Genomic DNA, 5000 nt, shown 5'->3' with positions numbered 1-5000 from the left:
TCAGTAGAACAGAGGATATTGTGTAACGTGTGTCGAACCACCAGAGAGCTGGTATAAATACGGTCTGACTAGAGATCTGATGTGTGTCTATTCTGGTTGCACCGTTTCTATACGATAGAACTACATTAAAGTAGATGTGCTGTAGGTTTTACAGATAAGACTGCTGTTTGGAATCCTGATGAGCAGCGAGGAGCTCGGAAACCCCCTTTTTTTTCCCCCAAAAGGACTTCAGAGTGTTTATCGAAAGGTTCTCCCCTGTTCACATCCAGAGCTTTCAGAAAGTATACAAAAAATGTATTGTAAATTAAATGCATAAATATCTAATTTACATAAGTATTCACACCCCTTGACTCACTACACATGTTGTTGTGTTACAGCCTGAATGTAAACACAGATTAATAATGACAAAGTGAAAATATGTTTATAATTTTTTTTTTTAAACATTTTTGAAAATGTATTGTAAATTAAAATACATAAATATCTAAGTATTGACACCCTTGGGTCAATACATGTCAGAAACAAACATTGGCAGAGACTTACAGCTGTGAGTCTTCTCTGGGTATGTCTCTAAGAGCTGTGAGTCTTCTCTCGGTATGTCTCTAAGAGCTGTGAGTCTTCTCTCGGTATGTCTCTAAGAGCTGTGAGTCTTCTCTGGGTATGTCTCTAAGAGCTGTGAGTCTTCTCTCGGTATGTCTCTAAGAGCTGTGAGTCTTCTCTGGGTATGTCTCTAAGAGCTGTGAGTCTTCTCTGGGTATGTCTCTAAGAGCTGTGAGTCTTCTCTCGGTATGTCTCTAAGAGCTGTGAGTCTTCTCTCGGTATGTCTCTAAGAGCTGTGAGTCTTCTCTGGGTATGTCTCTAAGAGCTGTGAGTCTTCTCTCGGTATGTCTCTAAGAGCTGTGAGTCTTCTCTGGGTATGTCTCTAAGAGCTGTGAGTCTTCTCTGGGTATGTCTCTAAGAGCTGTGAGTCTTCTCTGGGTATGTCTCTAAGAGCTGTGAGTCTTCTCTCGGTATGTCTCTAAGAGCTGTGAGTCTTCTCTGGGTATGTCTCTAAGAGCTGTGTTCACCTCCATTTTATAAATATTTTCCCGTTATTCTTTAAACAATTGTTCAAGTTCTGTCTGGTTGTTGATCATTGCTAGACAGCCATTGTTAAAATGTTGCCATAGTTACTTAAGTCAAAACTGTAACTAGGCCATTCAGGAATATGTCTTGGTAAGCAACTCCAGTGTAGATTTGGGCCTTGTGTTTTAGGTTATTGTCCTGCTGAATGGTGAATTAGTCTCCCAGTGTCTGGTGGAAAGTAGACTGAACCGGGTTGTTCTCTAGGATTTTTTGTCTGTGCCTAGCTCTATTTCGTTTTTCTTTTTATCCTAAAAAAACCTCCATAGTCCTTGCCAATGACAAGCATACCCATAACATGATGCAGCCACCATCATGCATGATCATATAAAGAGTGGTACTCAGAGATGTGTTGTGTTGGATTTGCCCCAAACATAACAATTTGTATTCAGGATAAGAAGTTACTTTCTTTGTCACATTTATTGCAGTATTAATTTAGGACCTTATTGCAAACAGGATGCATGTTTTAGAATATTTGCATTCTGAACAGGTGTGGTATTATCCACATGTATGATATTATCCACATGTATGGTATTATCCACATGTATGATATTATCCACATGTATGGTATTATCCACATGTATGGTATTATCCACATGTATGGTATTATCCACATGTATGATATTATCCACATGTATGATATGGTATTATCCACATGTATGGTATTATCCACATGTATGGTATTATCCACATGTATGGTATTATCCACATGTATGGTATGGTATTATCCACATGTATGATATTATCCACATGTATGATATTATCCACATGTATGGTATTATCCACATGTATGGTATTATCCATGTATGGTATCCATCATGTATGGTATTATCCACATGTATGGTATTATCCACATGTATGGTATTATCCACATGTATGGTATTATTATCCACATGTATGGTATTATCCACATGTATGGTATTATCCACATGTATGGTATTATCCACATGTATGGTATTATCCACATGTATGATATTATATCCACATGTATGATATTATCCACATGTATGATATTATCCACATGTATGGTATGGTATTATCCACATGTATGGTATTATCCACATGTATGATATTATCCACATGTATGATATTATATCCACATGTATGATATTATCCACATGTATGATATTATCCACATGTATGGTATGGTATTATCCACATGTATGATATTATCCACATGTATGATATTATATCCACATGTATGGTATTATCCACATGTATGATATTATCCACATGTATGGTATTATCCACATGTATGGTATTATCCACATGTATGGTATATACATGTATGGTATTATCCACATGTATGGTATTATCCACATGTATGGTATTATCCACATGTATGGTATTATCCACATGTATGGTATTATCCACATGTATGGTCCATGTATGGTATTATCCACATGTATGGTATTATATTATTATCCACATGTATGGTATTATCCACATGTATGGTATTATCCACATGTATGGTATTATCCACATGTATGGTATTATCCACATGTATGGTATTATCCACATGTATGGTATTATCCACATGTATGGTATTATCCACATGTATGGTATTATCCACATGTATGGTATTATCCACATGTATGGTATTATCCACATGTATGGTATTATCCACATGTATGGTATGTATGGTATTATCCACATGTATTATCCACATGTATGGTATGGTATATCCACATGTATGGTATTATCCACATGTATGGTATTATCCACATGTATGGTATTATCCACATGTATGGTATTATCCACATGTATGGTATGGTATTATCCATGTATGGTATTATCATGTATGGTATTATCCACATGTATGGTATTATCCACATGTATGGTATTATCCACATGTATGGTATTATCCACATGTATGGTATTATCCATGTATGGGTATTATCCACATGTATGATATTATCCACATGTATGGTATGGTATTATCCACATGTATGGTATTATCCACATGTATGGTATGGTATTATCCACATGTATGATATGGTATTATCCACATGTATGGTATGGTATTATCCACATGTATGGTATTATCCACATGTATGGTATTATCCACATGTATGGTATTATCCACATGTATGGTATTATCCACATGTATGGTATGGTATTATCCACATGTATGGTATTATCCACATGTATGGTATTATCCACATGTATGGTATGGTATTATCCACATGTATGGTATTATCCACATGTATGGTATTATCCACATGTATGGTATTATCCACATGTATGGTATATTATCCACATGTATGGTATTATCCACATGTATTATCCACATGGTATTATCCACATGTATGGTATTATCCACATGTATGGTATTATCCACATGTATGGTATTATCCACATGTATGGTATGGTATTATCCACATGTATGGTATTATCCACATGTATGGTATTATCCACATGTATGGTATTATCCACATGTATGGTATTATCCACATGTATGGTATTATCCACATGTATGGTATTATCCACATGTATGGTATTATCCACATGTATGGTATTATCCACATGTATGGTATTATCCACATGTATGGTATTATCCACATGTATGGTATTATCCACATGTATGGTATTATCCACATGTATGGTATTATCCACATGTATGGTATTATCCACATGTATGGTATTATCCACATGTATGGTATGGTATTATCCACATGTATGGTATTATCCACATGTATGGTATTATCCACATGTATGGTATTATCCACATGTATGGTATTATCCACATGTATGGTATTATCCACATGTATGGTATTATCCACATGTATGGTATTATCCACATGTATGGTATGGTATTATCCACATGTATGGTATTATCCACATGTATGGTATGGTATTATCCACATGTATGGTATTATCCACATGTATGGTATTATCCACATGTATGGTATTATCCACATGTATGGTATTATCCACATGTATGATATTATCCACATGTATGGTATTATCCACATGTATGGTATTATCCACATGTATGGTATTATCCACATGTATGGTATTATCCACATGTATGGTATTATCCACATGTATGGTATTATCCACATGTATGGTATTATCCACATGTATGGTATTATCCACATGTATGATATTATCCACATGTATGATATTATCCACATGTATGGTATTATCCACATGTATGGTATTATCCACATGTATGGTATTATCCACATGTATGGTATTATCCACATGTATGGTATTATCCACATGTATGGTATTATCCACATGTATGGTATTATCCACATGTATGGTATGGTATTATCCACATGTATGGTATTATCCACATGTATGGTATTATCCACATGTATGGTATTATCCACATGTATGGTATTATCCACATGTATGGTATTATCCACATGTATGGTATTATCCACATGTATGATATTATCCACATGTATGATATTATATCCACATGTATGGTATTATCCACATGTATGGTATTATCCACATGTATGATATTATCCACATGTATGATATTATATCCACATGTATGGTATTATCCACATGTATGGTATTATCCACATGTATGATATTATCCACATGTATGATATTATCCACATGTATGGTATTATCCACATGTATGATATTATCCACATGTATGGGCTCTCGAGTGGCTCAGTGTTTTCCGTGTTTGTAAATAAGAATTTGTTCTCAACTGACTTGCCTGGTTAAATAAAGGTTAAATATATTTTTTTTAAATATTGCCCAGAGTGCTGTAAACTCATGTAGGATATATAATTACCCTGCTTTCGATAAAACTAATTAAGAGTCAAAGATTGGAAGTTCAATGTTATCTACACTAAACGGCTGCTTCGGGCTGTCCCCTTAGGAGAACCCTTTGAATAACCTTTCTTGGGTTCCAG

At 35.0% G+C, this 5000-nt stretch overlaps 1 protein-coding gene across 1 annotated transcript in view; it reads right to left on the bottom strand.

Annotated features, from left to right (window-relative positions):
• The window catches only part of LOC121844799 (adhesion G protein-coupled receptor L3-like), a gene marked incomplete at its 5' end in the record, with an annotated part of 148366 nt that overhangs the window by 61771 nt on the left and 81595 nt on the right, over window positions 1-5000 (bottom strand).

This window comes from Oncorhynchus tshawytscha, unplaced genomic scaffold, assembly GCF_018296145.1.
Source record: "Oncorhynchus tshawytscha isolate Ot180627B unplaced genomic scaffold, Otsh_v2.0 Un_contig_14949_pilon_pilon, whole genome shotgun sequence".
Classification (NCBI taxonomy): Eukaryota; Metazoa; Chordata; class Actinopteri; order Salmoniformes; family Salmonidae; genus Oncorhynchus; species Oncorhynchus tshawytscha.
This window is presented reverse-complemented; position numbering and strand designations above follow the sequence as displayed.